This window comes from Sminthopsis crassicaudata, chromosome 2, assembly GCF_048593235.1.
Source record: "Sminthopsis crassicaudata isolate SCR6 chromosome 2, ASM4859323v1, whole genome shotgun sequence".
NCBI lineage: Eukaryota > Metazoa > Chordata > Mammalia > Dasyuromorphia > Dasyuridae > Sminthopsis > Sminthopsis crassicaudata.
The window spans coordinates 489,963,988-489,982,168 of record NC_133618.1 but is presented as its reverse complement, the minus strand read 5'-3'; the positions used below and the strand labels follow the sequence as shown (position 1 = coordinate 489,982,168).

The window sequence follows — 18,181 nt, the reverse complement described above, 5'->3', positions numbered from 1 at the left end:
ATGACCAGTCTTCCATATACTGAAGATATCACAGGTTTAATGCTTTTTTATTATCCCTTTCATTCAAATACCTTGAGAATCAGTTTATCAATGCTTAGAACATTTTGTCACCCCTAGTCCAGACCTCCATCTTTGGTCTAAAACAGCTATGCTTCCCATTCTTGTTCTTTTTAATGCTATTTCTAAATGTGGTGTTGGTTCAATTGTCTTTGGAGATGAACAAATCTGTCATAAAAATCTTGACAGATCTTTTCCATTATTCATTTGTTTCTTGTCCTCCTTCTAGTTCTTTAAATGCTCTCAGGATAATTTGGCTTAACTGATTCTCCTGTCACAGATTCTGCAAACTTGTTTTTTGTATTGCTTCTCACTGTTTTATGAGGTGATTCTGCTTATAATTTTCCACATGCTCTGCCATAAAAGTTTTAAAAAATGTTTTTATTGATAACATTTTTTTACATCATTTAAATAGTCTCAAATTCCTTTTCCTCTTTCTTCTCAGAAATCCATCCTCTACAACAAAGAATTTTTAAAAACCCATTTTATTATTTATTAGCATTCTTTTCCTTTCAAATTTTAAGTTCCAAATTCTCTCCCTTCCTTCCACCCACTTCTTCACTCATGGAGGAGGCAAGCAATATAACAGTCATACATGTGAAATCATGCAGAACATTTCCTTATTAGCCATATTTTTTAAAAGCAAGAAAAATTTTAAAAAATTATATTTCAATTTGTACTCAAGAGTTCATCCATTCTCTCTCTGGAGAAGGAAAACATTTTTTCATCATGAGTCCTTTGAAACTGTCTTGGATCTTTATATCATTGGATCAGTGTAGCCAAGTCTTTCACAGTTGATCATCATTATAACATTGTTGTTACTATGCCCAATAATTTTCTGGTTGTTCTCACTTCACTTTGTATCAGTTCATATAGATCTTGACATATTTTTCTGAAACTACCCACTTCATCATTTCCCATAGCACAATAATATTGCATCATAATTATATGACATAACTTCTTTTAGCCATTCCCTACAATTATTCATTTTTATTCCATAATGTTCTCTAGTTCTTCTTTGGCTTGAATGTTATACTTTCAGTCCAGTTATGCTCTTATCATCAGGACTGCTTCAAAGTCCTCATTTCATTAAATATCCTCTTTTCTTCCCCTGGATGATTACATTCAGTTTTGCTGAGTAGGTTATTCTTGGTTGCAATTCTATCTCCTTTGCTTCCTGGAACATGATGTTCTATTAAGGTACTATCAGATATTTTACTATTTCTTTTTTTTCAGTCTTTCAACTTGGTTTTATTGTTACTTGAAATTTCATAAATTTCATTAGTTTCCATTTTTCCAATTCTGATTTATTTTAGAAAATATTTTCTTCAGTGAGATTTAGCACCTTTTTTTTCCATTTGTCAGTTCTGCTTTTTAAGTTCTTTTCTTCAGTCAATTTTTTTCTACTTCCTTTTTCATTTGACTACTTCTATGCCTACCCCCCACACACACCCCCACACCCCCCCTGCCCTGGCAATTGGAGTTAAGTAACTTGCCCAGGGTCACACAGCCAGGTCAGATCCTCTTGACTTCAGGGCTGGTATTCTATCCACTGAACTAATTAGCTGCCTCCAATCACTTCTACTTTTTAAAGAGTTCTCTTCAATGGATTTTTGTGCTTCTTTTACCATTTAGCAATTCTATTTGTTTTTTTAAGTGTTATTTTCTTCAGAATTTTTGTGTGTCTTAGACCAAGTTGTTATTTCTTTTTTCATAATTTTTTTTACCACTTTCATTTTCCCCCAATTTTTCCTCTACTATCCTTGAGCTGTGTTTTTAATTCTTCCAGGAATTCTGATTGGGTTTGTTTTCAATTAGCCTTTTTATTTAAGAATTTATTTGTAGCTGTTTATATACATTGGTGTCTTCTTCTGAGTTTTATATCTTCATTTTTCCCTTCCACCATACTTTTTCTAAATGACACAAATTTTTGTTTGCTTGTTTGAGTTTTTTTGCTCATTTTTCCAGTCCATTTCTTGACTTTAAACTTTATGTTAAAGTTCAACTCTTATAACCTCACACTGGAGAGACACTGTCCCAAGCTTCAGGCTTTTTGATGTTGCTGTTTTGAAAGCCAGTTCTGGGTGTTTTTGGTGTTTTCAAGGTGATGTAATCCTGGGAGAGGTGTGGTCATCTCTCCAGGTCTGAATTCTGGTCTTTACCCAGGAAGGGCCCCAGCCAGAAATACTAACTCTCCTTTTTGCTTTGGAACCATGACCAAGTCCCCTGCTCCCTTTTCACCAGATGACCAAGAGTTCTTCACCCTAGAATTGCAACCCAGACCTATGTTTGGACAATAAAGTTACCAGTCAGCACCAGTTATATACGGTGCGAGCAAAGAGTTGTTATTATCTCTTACCAGTTGTCCAAACCTTTTATCACACTGGGATAAGAGATAATGAAGCTGCTGCTTCTATAACTACTGTTTCCAAATTTGTGGGCTCTAACAGGCCTCTATATTATCAAAGATTTATCCTGCTGCTCTCTTAAGCTTTCTTAGGCCTGAAAAAAGTCTCACCCTAACTTTTTTGTTGGCTCTTCTGCTTAAAAATTTGATTTGAGGCATTATTTTAAAGTTAATTAGAAGGAAATGTTAGGAGAATTCAGTTGGGTGCCTGCCCCTAATTTGCCATCTTTGCTTTCTTTCCCCCATTTCCCAGAATCTTTTGTAAAAGAAAGAAAAAAGAAGAGAAGAAAAAAATCAACAAAAAATGTCATTTACATAGGAAAAAATATGATCATATCTGCAAACTGCATAGGGATCCCCCATTTCTGCAAAGGTGCTGGGGGAGGTATCTTCTCATACCTCTTCTTTGGGACAACTTTATTCTTTATAATTTTCCAATATTCATTTTCAATTGTCATATGGAGTAAAATAATGATTTTTTTTCTAATTACATTATTGTAGTCACTATGTACATTGTTTTCCTGACTCTACTATCTTCATTTTGTATCAGTTAATTTAAGACTTTTCATATTTTTTTATATTCATCATGCTCATTTATTAATATCCAATTACTTTCTGTAATAATAATTATTAACATTTTATTACATTTGTTTGGGCATTTACTAATCAATCAATCAATGGGCATCTACTTTGTTTCTAACGCTTTGCTACCACAAAAAGTGCCACTATAAATATTTTGGTGTATATAGAAAACTTATCTTTTTGTCAATGACCTTCTTTGAGCATATGTCTAGCAATAGAATCTCTGGGTTAAAAGAGGTATATGTTTTAATCACTTTAATTGCATATTTCCAAATTGTCACATTTGCATTGAAACCAAAGAATATTAAAAGATAGATAAAACGATAGATAGATTGATAGATGGCCCAGAAGGAACCCACTATCTGCAGTCTTCTACAGCCTTGGACATAAGGGGAAACTTGAGTTGCATGGGTAAGGCACCAAAGCAGGGGAATCCCATTTTCTAACCAAGATGAAGAAACTGACAAACCTGTGATTGAGTGAATTATGGCATCAGTAAAGAGAGATGGGAATAAAAGAAAATGACCAAAATACTAAAACAATATTTTAAGGAAAATCTTTAACAAGAAGTCAGCACATAAACATATAAACCATTAGAAGAAACCAAAACTTGAAAGAACAAACAATCAAAGCCATAGTGAGAAGCCAAAGTACCACTAGGAAATATTGCAACATAGCTGAATCACTATATTGTAACTAAAAAATACAGAATCCTAGGGACCAATTCCATTTCATTGAAGTTGTGGAATAAAGAATACCTCAGAATATTTCAAAAGAAACAAAAATTCATGAAAGAAAAAGGTACAAATAAATTTAAGTCATAAATGAGGATGTTAATGCAAAAAAATTCAGTGAAAAAATAAACATAATCATATACAATTAACAGACTAGGAAAAATTAAATCCATGATAGGCAATTTCTCTAAGTAAAAGAAAGTTTAACCCATTCAAAACCTCCAAAAATGCTGAATTGGAGATAAAAGCCAAAGCAAATTACCTTGAGGGCAGGCCACACAGAGATTACTTAAGGATTCTCTAGAGTTTATATTTTACTTGTGTTATAGCACCCAGAGTCACTTCTACTCAACAGTAAGGCAACAGAGTAAACCTCTTAGAAAAAAAATCACCTATACTTGATTCCCCCATATATGGACTTCTCTGCATCTACTAGAAGAGAAAAATAATGCACTGCATCTTCTTAGAATGGAGCCCAGTAGATGCAGAGAAGTCCATATCCAGATGTGAATATTAACGTAAGGATGAGGGACATGAGTGGAAAGAAAAGGCCAAAGAGATGCTGATAAGTAGTGGAGAAGCATTTTGTGGCCTCAATATAGCATTTCATAAAGAATGCATCAATACTTCATAGGATTCCTCATTTAATCAATGTGGGTACTCTCTCCAAAGATGCATGTGTTCTCATCCACACCTCATATTACATGGATTGTTGTCCATGTCCTTAAGTCTTCCTTAGAGATCAACCCAATGTACTAAAGATCTTATTTATGGTCTTTCAACATTCCATGAGTATTTGCAAACATTCATACAAAACGTACATCATTACTGACAACCACCTCCTTTTCCCATCATACATTTCCTGAATGGTATCTGTTCCATCACTTCTTACATGTATGTCATCTATATTAATAAGTTAGAGCCTACTTATGCCAGCTATGTATCTCTCCATCACCTTTTTGGTTAACCATAATTTCAACTTCTCAGAGGTTGTGGTGTCCATGATTCATAGCCATATGCCATCTCTGAAAGAACACTAGTATTTAAGACATGTATTTTTATGTTAGGTTGCATCTTGGGACATTAATATTTTTAATTATGGAAATAATCATTTGGTTGGAAGATGGATGAATAAAAATATGCATCACTCTATTGAGAATCAGAAAACATAAACTCTAGTCCCAGTTCTGCCACTGATTAGTTTTATGATCTTGAGTAAATCACTTTACCTCTCTAATCCTCTATTTTGTTATCTATAAAATCAAAGGGTTGAATATTAGATAAGTTCTAAAGTATCTTCCAATTCTAGAATAGAAAAACTCTATAGTTATTTTTAGAGGGTCAAGTGTAAATAAGTATATAGTTAGTTGCTTATTCCTAAAGTTTTGTAACATCTTGGATGGAATTTGAATCCTTGGGTAGATACAATAAGGCAGCTAACAGGAACTTTGACTTTTAAGTTGTTCACCAATTCCTTTTGTGTTTTCCCTATTTAGACTAAAAACATGAGTAATTAATCCTCAAAAAACAGAGATACTGATCTTTAAGAAATAGATATCCCTTGCCATTTTAGAAGGATCTGGTAAAGTAAGTACATTACTAAAATATCCTGTTTAACAATAACATAGATATTTCTGCTGAAACTAGCTGAGTATCCCTCATTAAATGAGCTGAACATTTATGTAGCAAGAATCACTGGTATGAATTGCTGACTGGTCTCTTGAGATCCCTTCAACCCCTGGACCACTCAGTTTCATAGAACTCCTTAGAACTAAAGCAATACAGGCCACCATCAAACCAGAGACTTGAGAACTAACTCTGTTGTATCCTCCTTTTAAAGCATTGGCTGGGACCTTCTCTCCCCCTTCCCTAGGTTTCAGCTGCCAGACTTACTCCCATGTGATTCTGGGAAAGGAAACTTAAATGGCGGCTGGTAACTAGAATGAAATGAGTTGACAGCCCACACTTCACCTTCTAACATCCCTCATGGGGGCTGCCAGAGAACAGTGGCAGATGCTGGTCAATTAAGCAAAGATTCTTTCATCTTTTTTTTTTTTTTTTTTTAAGAAAGAAACAAAGAAAAGATATTTAAAAGTCCTTAAAAACCCAAAGGTATCTTTTTGTTAACATAAATGTAATTCATTTTTTACAAGACAAAATGGCCAGAAACTAAATACCCTTAAGCATCTGATTTGAGTTATATTTACATAATAACAAACCAAGTCCATGCAGTCATTTCCATGAAAATATCAAACCAAGTCATTTTTGGCATTATGTGACTACTAAGCTATAAGTTCCTTGGAGACAGAGACCATGTCATATTTAACTTTCGTACACACAACTAGATCCACAATAAATTTTTTTTTTTAATAAAGCAACTGATTAGATACCAGAATTTCCCATATGACATTTGGTTGTTTGAGTATCATGCAAACATATCCTTAAGGAAATCTTCAAGTTTCTAGAAATATGTAGGAAAAAATGATTCAATTTAATCAATGATATGGATCACTAAAATTATCTCCAGTCTTCTAAAAATTAAATCATTAACACCATCCATAGCTTTTAAAATAATAATAGCTGACATTAATATAGTCATCTAAGGTTTGTAAAGCACTTTACATATATTTAATATTTCCAATAGCTATCAGCAAAGCTCCTAGAAATCACTTAGGAGATAGACATGCAAAACATGCCATTTCCCTGATCTTTCAGACACTTAAAAGGAACAAGTTTTCTCCATCAAAATGATTTTCTTTAGTCCTTATGAACAAATATTGGGACTTTCTTAAAATTCAGTAGTTGTGCTCCCTGGTAAACCAACAACATTAAGTTCAGTTCTGCATCTGGTGGTCAGAGGTCTCTCTCAAGAAATGAAGAAGATTGTAAGCAAACAATGGTGTTTCCATGGTGACAACAGGTGACTGTGGGTTTTGTGTGCTTTGGGGGCACTAACTCTTCTCTAAATGAATAAATAGAAGGTCATATTGACTTGATGAGACAGGTAAGTAGGAATAACTTACAGGTTATCCCAGTGTGTTTTAGAGAAAAATAAAAAGGCATTAACTTTAGGTAGCATGATCTCTAGTCTCTCTCTAGTGGAAAACCTAACAGATTATTCACATTGATTGAAGGTGATATAAAGATGATGATTTAAGCAAATATTGGAAAGTGTCTTTTAAAAACAGTTTGAATGCAGATAAAAAGCAATATTCTTAAAACTGAAAATTCATTTGGAGTAAGAATTGTTTTGCTCATTGAATTTGTATGACCAGTACCTAAAACAGTGCCTGGCCTATGGTAGGCTCTTATTAAATGCAGGTTGATTAATTGTTTCTGGGGACATTATATTGTTTTGAGTCATGGAATATGATAGATTCCAAAGAATTAAAATTGAAACTTACCCAAAGGGCAGTGGAAAGAAGTATGGTATTTATGAGCTCACTGTAACACGTTACAAATGAGGAATTATGTCCAATAGCCAATTTACAAGATGTCATTTAAAGAAATATTTACTCTTCTCCCCCCTCCCCCCAAAAAAACCAGGCATGTATGATATTAAGGCATATTAAGGATTCACAAAGTCCATTATTATCAATAAAATATTAAGAAAATGAGAAACCTCCAGTATTTTGTAGTGTATTAATGGGAAAGTATGCACGGAGTCATGCAGGCTGGGCAAGTGTGGATGGGTTGTGATCTGCAGATCTACATTGCTGTAGGGAATATCCGCATCTATGACATTACAGATCCATCAAAAGAAGTAAAACAATATTCTGTGTTCTGAAATCTCTATTGCCACAGCCAAAAGAAAACTGACTTCATCTTCAGTCTGTAGGGACAAATATTTTAACAGTCAATAAAAACAACATGCTATGTGCAAGATCACTAGCTGTTTATACACATACCCAGTAGACAGTAGTGTGTCCCGAATTTTAATTGTACTACTATTGTCCAACCTTTAGCACATCAAAGACTGGACATTCTAATGGATACTATTCCATGGTTAGCCTTGGATAATAGTTATCTAAGTAGAGCAAAGCTGAGGGAAAAGTTAGTGAAGATACTTATAATACAAACTCTTCAAGAACAAAACATTGTCAATGTAACCATTCCTTCCTCCCCATTTTTATCCTACTCTATCTCTGTTTGTTTCTCTCCTCTGTTTCTCTCTTATACATACATGAACAAACACATATACAACATACAAGCTGGGTAATCAAAAGACTATGGTCTTTTCATTGGTTATTTGGACATGGAAGGAATTACTTAGAATTTGCTTAGAATAGAATTATTGCTACCAAGAATTGCAGAAGAATCTGCTAAGACTATAGGATCATGAGAAATGTATTAATTAACCCAAATGCATATTGACTTCATATGAAATAGGCATTGTGGGCACAGCAGCTTCAAGATGACACCACTGTACTCAACAATATGCTGAGAGAACAATTTTCCACAGATACTGCGTGAATAAGAAATATCTTTCTGATGAAACGCTTACTTTTCAGCATGCCAGATTCTGTTTCAACAGATGAAAAGCCAAAAGGTAAATTATTTTGAGCAGTTTTGAAATTGTGTAATGTTTCAGGATCACTTTTCTCTCTTCGAGGCCAATACCTATCAGTTTGTCATCAACTTTGTGCAGGGCAGAACCATAGGCAAGGAAGGAATACCAAAATGCAGAATGCATTGAGGATTCAGAAACTGTGAAAATTAGAAAATGGATAAATTTAGGCTTCTCCAAAATAATGTCAAGTCTTGAGTGTATAAATTTCTGAGCTCTGTTCTAAATGTACAATGTGTTGTCAGGTAAACTGAACACACATTCAAAAGTTCAACGTGAAGTCAAATATTTTCTTTAAAATAAGGATGAGGAAAACACAGCACCATACAGGAGGCAACCTCATAAAGACTTCAAAGACCATAAAGAAGTATTTAAAACATAAAAACCTTAAAATCATCTAGGGTAACAACTCATTTTACAAATGGGGAAACTAAGGTTCAGTCAATTTATCAGAATTTGGCCAAGGTCACATACATGACAAATAGTAGAGTCACAATGTAAACCGGGGTCCCATAGTTTTGGCGTTCTTTCTTCTATAGCACACTACACAAAGGGAAGAATATAATGGGAGGCAAGGGGAAGAAACAAGTCCTGGTTCTAGTGACTGAGGTTTGATTTGGGTATTTGGCTGGTTTTATACCAATCGGGTAAAACTGATTATTTTCCAGAACTTTACTTTCCCTCTGCCTTCAAAGTCTAGAACTTGAAAAAGACAGAGTTCCAGCAAATAATGCACCGTATTCTCTAGAATTTCTAAAATTAATGGATTTTAATAGGTGGTAAGAATCCCTTCCCCATTTTCCCTTGGATGGGTAAGAGCCAGATCCTTCTGATTGACTTTGAGTAAACTCAGTGCTTTGTGAAGAATTAGGGAAAAAAGAGTGGGCATGAGTCCTTTCTATCTGAGAAGAAGATCCCTCTCCAACTCACCTTTTAGAACAAAACTAAGCCCCAGCCCCAAAAGCTACTGCAAGCATAAATTGTTCTGGATCTGAGAGAATCCAGAAAAAGTTCTCGTCCCTTCACCTCCTATTAACTGTAAGAAGCAGCTCCCCATTGGAGCAGGAAACACAAAGTAAGTGAGAAGCTATGGCTAAGGTTTTTCAAAGTCACTTCCATTATCTTCTGTTCAGGTCAAAGCCAACTAACACTTGTGAGTAATTCATAAAGTGCCTATACTCTGAGGTATTGCCCAATCTCATTATCATTAATTTTTGCATATTTAACTACAGTTTTTAATTAGATTGTATTTTATTATTCATGCACATAATTTGAGCCTAAGTCAGGCAGCTCTCTTGGAGAAGAAAAAAAAAAAGGAAATTTGTAGGATTCAAAAGTTGATATTGGGGCGGTGCCATTATTTGACTGACAAGCCAACGCAAGGCTGCAAGTCTATAATGGCTTTCTTTTAATTTCACTAATAGCTATCATGTTATGTGCCTTTATAAATTTGTTAAATTCGTAGTACTGGGAGTTGTCTCTGTATGCGGTAACTGTAAATACTTTGCTGTGTTTGGCTTTCACATACAAACTGTTTGCTCAGGCTCCTTGATGTATTATTAAAATGGGTAATGGGCTCCTGGGATGCCATCTCGTTATATGCCTTCATTTGCAGAATAAACCATGCGTTGTTTTCATCTTTACTCATGATTGTTAATGGCATTGATGATGAGAGGGGTGTTTTTTTTTTTTTCCACTGCCTTTATCAGCACTGCTTTATTATGCAGGCAAAATAGCCGAGCTGCTGATTTTGTTTAAGGTTTTCAATTAGTCATTTGACTGAACACATCTGGTCCTGGCAGCTTTCCAGGGCTGGACTAGAGCTATTACTAGTTTACACCTGCTGAACCATGGCCATAAACCTCGAATGGGAATAAACTTAAATTGGCCTTTTAGATATGGTTGAAAAGTTGTAATGTTGTGGTGTTTTACTGCAGTGTCAGTAAGGTGCGAACTTTTTTTTTTTTTTCCCTCCTCCCCCTGCCCGTCAGAAAACTTGACACAATATCCTAGCTCACTCCAGTGACTCATTTATAGTTTTGTTATTAATGTCTGCTTACCCTTTTTCAAACATTTATGGCTTAATCGACTGAAGTTAAGTAGATAAGATGCTGTTTGTACAGTAGGAGGGGAAAGCTGGATTTAATTGTGTTGGTAAATAGTAGCTCCTGAGGAAATCTCTGCAGATGACTTGGAATGATTCAGCTGCTGTTTGGAACAGTCCTCCCATTTCTTCACTTACAATGAAAATTGATTCTCAGTAGAGCCAGAGATGGGATCCCAGAGCCCAAATCCAGGCACATAAACCTTTTGAAAGACCTTGCCTTAACCATCAAAGAGCATGAAATAAAATCCCTGTGAAACAAAATGTTTTCCTAATTCCCCATTATACACTCATGCTAAGGGAAGAACATACTGATGCCCTCTATCAGAAGTTCTCCTTTGTCTTGTTTCCTAGCTCCACGGGGTAGGTGGTGGGCTGCCCAGAGCAGTAGCCAGGTCACAGAGAAAGCCACTCACGTTTGGTGACTGGAGTTCAGGGAAGGTTCACGGAAGCAGCAACATTTCTGTTGGATCCAAGGAATTCACCAGGGACTGAAATGAAAACATTTCACTCACTGTGGGAAAATCCTGAACAACGGTTCAGACTCACAGGATGACAAAAGATATTGGCGCCGAGGCTGGAAGTGAGGTGCCTGTCATGACACCATCTGAGCCCTGGGGATTAACCTTTTGATAATTTGATGATGGCTTGTCAATATATGGCCAACTAGGCTTGAAACTAACAAATAGTCAGGATTCCTGGCAAGAATTCTTAAAATTTAATCTGTTTGGTTCTTTAATGAGATAACAAATGTAAAGAGCTTTGCAAACCTTAAAGCATAATATAAATGTTAGTGACCATGATTATTAATGCAAATAAATCACTGAGAACCCTGGCCCTATTTCCTGAAGGCCAGGTATGTCACATTCCACCCCTCTTCCATAGCTACATGTAAGGGATAGCTGCAAACAGCCCTTACTGCTGGTGTTCCCTCAATTGGGGTGAGGGGAGGGGATGGGAAGGAGGACTTCTGGACTTTCACTCAGTAGGATTAACTTTTACAAAGGAATATTTACTTTAAAAGGTACAATCATTAATATAGAAATTTATTACACAATATGTAGGAAGCATATTCCTTCAACCCTCCCCACCCCCATCATCTCAGTATTTGAGAAGCAGAAGGGATTTAGATAAACAGCTTAGTTTGGTTCCTGTATAGTCTGTTCCCAAGTTGTATATCCCTAACCTTCCTCCATATCTAATCCCAGATCACCCTGACTTTTCAAGGCCTCTCCATCAGGCTGACTTTAACTTCAGAATCCCACTGATCCTGGCTCCAAAACTGCCACAATTCAAACTCCTAGTCCAATCTGCTGTCACCCAGAACAAGTGAAAAAAAGAAAGGAAACAAAAACATTGTAAGCTATGGAACCTAAAAGGGAGGTTGGAGGTGGAGGGGGGTGGGGGAGGAAGGCATCCCTCCCTCGGGAGGCAGTTTAAGAGGCCTTTACTGTGGGTGAGCTGTGTGTGATCCTCATGCTCAAGGCACAGTAGGAAAAGCCAGACTATTCCAAATCTGGCCAGTTTTAAAGACACAGTCAATCAAAGTAGGCTGCCACAAATGGGAATAATAAGAGCACTTCTTTCATGAGATTGTTTTAAAGATCAAACAAGATGATATATGTAAAGTGTTTTATAAACCTTAAAGCATTTTATAAATGCTAGCTGCTATTATCTCAGAGACTACCTTTCAATAAACTTTTAGACAAGTATTTATTTGGTAATGCTTTCTTTGATTTCATGAAATTCTTTCTTGAGAGGGGTAAAAATCACGTAGTCACTTGGGAATGAGGTATCTGACCAGTGTTTCCAAAATGAACTCTGCATACCTGTGTATACAGCATTTTCACAATCTTACCTTTGCTCAAGGCATATTTCTAGTACAACCAGGGCCCCCCAAAATCTTAAATCGGAGGTGTCAAATACATGACCCATGGGTCATATACAGTCTACAACATTCCCTAGTATAACCTTAACCTGATTAAAATGTAACTGAGAAATATTTAACAAAATAAATAAAAGTATAATAAAACCCAGATAATACTAATCTGTGGTTTTCCAAATCAATATGTAGTCTCTGAAGATATTTGTGTACAATATTATTACTGTATTTGAGTTTGATACCACTGTCTTAGAGATAATTGACTAAACTTGTTCAACCTTTAGTCTTGAAGAGCAGTAGCAGGTTCCTTCTGAAATATACCCACACACCTTCACCCTATGGATAGATCTTATGGGATAGACAGTGGAACCCCATTTTTGCCATGATTCACAGATTGAACTACAGGAGATGTGAAAACTTCCCTGTAATTTGAGTTTTCCTACATGTACCACAATAGGGATCAAGCCACACCTATAGTCACTCAGCATCTAATTGCAATTACTTCTTGCTCATACCTGGGGACACAGGTCACTCACACCCAACAGGAAGTATAAAGTAGGCTAGAGGGCAAACAGCACCAGCCTCCAAGATCAAGCTCACTTTGTAGTTCCATCTACCACCCTCATGGTATTCATATATCCAGCCTCCTAGACACCAGGCGTTGTCTTTTGCCTGCACGATCCAAGAACTGCTAGAGATCACATCTCATCACTCTTTCCCATCTTAGGGAAGTCTGGTTCATGTCTTTCTCTAAATCCTCCAGAGGAGGGGCACCAAATGCTTTGGAAGCTTTCCTCTGCATCCTTAATACTGCAATTTCTGTGTGGTCCATCTATTAGCCCTTCCTCCCAAGACATGAGAAATTCACCTCTTTTCTGCCCATCTTCCTGATGATTTCTTTTATATTACTTCTCATATGCAAGGTATTATTGGTAATAAAATGCAGCCTATTTATGTTAAAGCAAACAATAGCATACTAGATAGAGAATTATCCTAAAATCTACTGGGTTCCAAAGCACATCGTGGTTTAGGGACCATAGACAAATAATTTAATCAGTACTAAAAAGCAGAGGTATCAAACTGATATAGAAATACATTAAATTGACTTTCTATCTTCAGTCCTTTGTTCAGTGACTGACATATAGTAAGCCTTTTATAAATAATTGTTGTCTGATTGCCTATTTTCTTCTGCCCCAGGCATAGGCTTCTCAAGGCAACTGTGCAGATGCCATTGGGAAAATCTCCATTCCTACCCATCTATCTTCCCCCAGCACAGATTACCTGCAGTGAGGGGTACCTCAAAGTTCTATTTTGTCTTTTTTAATGATTGGGGATGCAATGAAATCCATTTTGTACCACCATGCAAGGCCATTGCTTTTAAAGGGATAGCAACATCCCATCAGTTTGGTACCCAAGCCAGTATGATGGGGCTGAGAAACTGAAGGTTTCCTTTACTCTGAGAGTATAGAGGGAGGTGTGTGCATTCACAGCAGATGAAAGAAGTATAACCAACAAAGGGAAAATGAAATTTCCCTTGAGCTATTTGCCCTGACTGACTAACCTGAACCTTCCTTCTAGGGATGAAGAGCTGCTCTGATGTTGAAAGCATCAAAGGCTGATCCCCTCAACTGAGCCGTCACTAACAGTCACTTGGCGGTGAAAGAATGCTGGGAGACTCCCTCTCTCACCATTTCAAAAGCTCAGAACCTCGGAATCATCCTTGGTTCCTGTTAGCCCAACTTCTCTCTATTCTGTCAGAGGCAACAACTGAATATTCTTTTGCAGGCATTTGTCCTACCTTCTCAGTACCCATTGGTGGAACTTTTCCCTCCCCCTACCTATGAACATTAGTTTTGTCCCATCTATTTCATACCTCAAATCCAGCTCACTGGAATTCAGTGGAAGAAGAGGGATAGAAACTCAGATGCCATTTGTTTTTCTCCTTTTATGTGTCTAGCACTTGTTCTCCCTGTTGTGGATAATACAGTCAGGGATGTGGTGGTAAACATTTAACAATCAGCTCTCCAAAAATACTTGGCGTACTTTCTGATTTAATCTGCAATGTTTACATTTTTTCCATCACTTTCTCAAGTCTAGAAGTCAACAAAATAGTAAATCAAATCCTGATTTGTAGTATTTGATAATTTTCAAAGATACAAATGCTTACCCAGAAATGTTAACAATCAACTCTCTGGGGCTGGTTCAACTGGTTTCAACACTCTACTAAAAAAAGGATTCAAGTGTATCTGTCACAAAAATCCCCTTCATTCTACTTTGGGAAGCAAAACTAACAAATACTAATGATAACAAAAACAACTCAAATTTTATTGTTCTTTATGCTTGTAAAGTATTTTTTCCCAACTACCCTGTGAGCCAAGTAGTATTAACCCCTGAGATTTTTGTGAGGGTCAAATGAAATAATATTTGTAAAGTGCTTAGTATAATACCTAATACACAGTAGGACTCAATAAATGCTTATTCTTCTCTTCCTCCAGTTCTATAGATGAAAAAAAATTAGATAGGCTAAGGAACTTACCCAAGTTCTCTCAACTAGTAACACTAATGGCTTAATCCTTACAAGTACATTGCAAAGAATAGACTCAATAGATAATCTCGAGTCTCTTTCTAAGTCATACTTTCTCATAGTCAGAGCCAGTATATTTTAAAGACACACAAAATAATTTCTCCCACAATCACTTTGTGAGGTTGGTATTTATTGTCCTATATGTCTCAGGAAGCTATGTACCACGGTAGACAGAGCACTGGCCTAGAGTCAGGAAGGCTCATCTCCCTGAGTTCAAATCCCATCTCAGACATTTATTACCTGTGTGACCCTAGACAAATCACTTAACCCTATTCACCTCAGTCTCCTTATCTGAAAAATGAACTGTAGAAAAAAAATGGCAAACCATTTCTTCTATGTGTCCCCACCTCTAAGGTCTGGTCAATGTGTTTGCCAGTATGATTATCTCATTGTTCAGATGAAGTAATGATGATTTAAATATAACTATAGTTGGTATTTAAATAGCACCACCTTTGTTTTTTAGACTTTTTCCATCTTTACTCAAATATACATATTTCCCAGAATGCCCTCTCAATTTCTCTGAATTTTCTTCTTAAAAAGAGAATCTTTATAGTGATAGCAATGTGCAGCTATTTAGCCTTTCTTGGTTTTTAACTAAAGCTGATAACTATTAAGATTGGCTCAATATTTGTTGGAAAGCACTCAATATAGCTACAATATCATAAAACAGCCTCGTGAGGTGAATAGTTCTACCAACAACAGAATCGATTTTTTTCAAAGCAAAAGCACAATTCCCCTTTTTAATTAATAAACTCATCCAATCCTACTCTCCACCGCTAATGCCAACTACTAAGCCTCACTAGTGGCTCTCTAAATCAATCCCAGCTCTCTAAATCAAGTAAAGAGGAACTTCTCACAGGATACACCCACAAATGATAAGCAATTCCCAGGGCAGTGTAATCTTAATACATAAATTCATCCAGCAGCAGTTTGGTATCAACCAGCAAAAAACAGAAACAATGGGGACCAGCCAGTGATGGCTCTGGGTAGGTCAACAATCAAGGTTATCTATATTCAATTACTCCTATCTACCAACTTGCATAGCTGTCAGCTGATCCCAGCCCAAATGAAAGCTGGCCATGCACTCGGAAAGCAAATATAGTTTTAGAGGCAAGCCTCAAATTAGCTCCCTGGATGACTTGGCTTCCAACACATACCAAGTATCTCTCGGATTTTGAGACTGGGGAAATTTCTGCAGCTACTACTTTTGTGTCTAAATCTGGGGATCATCTTATAAATCTCTGCTTCAAAAAGTAGGAAAGGACTGAAATTGCTCCTTAACCCTTAAAGACGATAAATTATATCACTTAACAATAGATAAACTTAGGACACTTTTCCTGTGCCCAACCCTATTGTGAACTAACTGCTAATCTACAACATTTCATCTTTCTGGTCTGTGCAGCTAAAAGATCTGCCTGTGGTGAAGACACAATAATTTGTTTTCTAACTGCTCCTCCGGAACCATATATCATGTGAGAAAACAAAGCCTCCCAACAACTGATATTTATCTATTTCCTCTATCTGTGTTCCTTTTACCACCAGTGCTGATTCAAGTCTGACATGTTTTCCTAGTGATGCTTCCATAGCCCCAGAAAGGAGGGAGAAATCTCTTTCCATCTGTAGGCTGGAAGAGGGAGGGAATCTAGGTTCCTGGCAAAGAATAGCTACAATTGTTAGTGGGGCCAAAGAGAGTCCAGCTCGATGCTGGACCTGACTACAGTTTAAATCACTTCCTAGGATGCCTTGGCTCTTTCTGGCAGGTGCCTCTCAAGTAGAGGCATCATTTTTAGGCTGCTTTTGAGATTTACTGACGTGAAATGTCAGTGTTAATCAATGCCGAAGTAATTTCTAGATTAGCTTTGGAGGACCATAAATCACCAAAGCAGGAGTTAGCCGTCTTTGTTCTTTTGCTTTGGGAGCTAGTGAGGATAATGGGAGATGGGAAGGAGAGGGTCTACTTTTCTCTTTGCCTTATACCCTCCCATCCTAATGCAACCCTTTCAAATATTTGCTGTTGTGGTTCTGCCTGGCCATTTAAACTAATCACATACCGGGAAGCTCTGACCCCGGTTTCACTCCTTTATCAGCCATTAAGGCTGAAATGATCAGTCTCACCTTAATGAGGGAGGGCCTCTGTCCAATTCCATTGGGCTGAAGTCATTATCAATCTCCTGCCTATAATTTCCTAAGCCTACAATTAAGAGCATTCACAACTACTTCTGGGTACAAAGAGTTCATTTCATCTACAAAATAAGTAATCATCAATTCGTGAGTGGAATTTGAACTTTAATTTTTTTTCCAAGTGGTAGAGATGGGGGTATAGAAAAGAAGCCTAGGAACTTCCAGAAAAGATGAAAATGTCATGAGCTCCTTATATACATAAGAATATTTAGGCTAGGATTCATCAAAAACTGGGAGACTTAGATTGGGTTTTACCTTTATGGTCAACCATAGATAGCCCTACACTTGACCCTAAAACCCAATGCTAATGATGCATCTCTATCCTTATTTCTGACTGGACTACTGGTCTTATGTAGCATGACCATCTATTTTTATCATGGTGCCTAATGATTTCTTTTATATTCTACTTAGAGAGCTCTTTCCTCTATCATACTGTTTTCCTGGGAATCAACATCAGGCAAATCCATAGGGATGGGTTTTGCTAGATGGAAAGTTGAGACATGAAACCCCTACGGGGAAATTTGCCTCCCTCTCTTCCATATTATTCTTGTTCTTTAGAGTCATATATCTCAGCCAGACTAGTTTGTTTGCCCAGAGAAGGAAGAATTTTGCAAGACTTAGACTGATCTATACTTCACCCAGTGAAGACAGCTCCCTGTAAAGACAACAATTCTGTTCATGAAAATTGTCTTGAGACAAAATGTTTAAAAATAAATAAAGGAAAGAGATCAATTGGGGAAATGGTTAAAGACATCATAGCACATAAATGTGATGTAATATGACTGTGCCGTAAGCAACAATGAATATGAAATAGGGAAGCATAGTAAGGCATTTATGAATTGATGAGGAGTAAAGAAAGCAAAGCTATGAAAACAACATAAACAATGGCTACAATAACAAGGAACTATGTATAATTATAATGTTCAAGCTTAGGTCCAGAGAAGAATTAAAAATGTACTTCCTCCTTTGTAGCAATGGGAAATTATGGGTGTGGATTATTGTATATACTCTCAGTCATGGTTGATATGTTGATTGGTTTTTGCTGAACTCCTTTTCATCTTTCTGTTTTATTCTTTGTTTTAA

At 36.6% G+C, this 18,181-nt stretch overlaps 1 long non-coding RNA gene across 1 annotated transcript in view; it reads left to right on the top strand.

Annotated features, from left to right (window-relative positions):
* The first annotated feature begins 8,189 nt into the window (after positions 1 to 8,189).
* The window catches only part of LOC141553637 (uncharacterized), a 31,756-nt gene continuing 21,764 nt past the window's right edge, over positions 8,190 to 18,181 (top strand). Inside the window, exon 1 of the long non-coding RNA XR_012485562.1 lies at positions 8,190 to 8,329. This is a non-coding gene — a long non-coding RNA (uncharacterized LOC141553637). The remainder of the gene's footprint in view (positions 8,330 to 18,181) is intronic.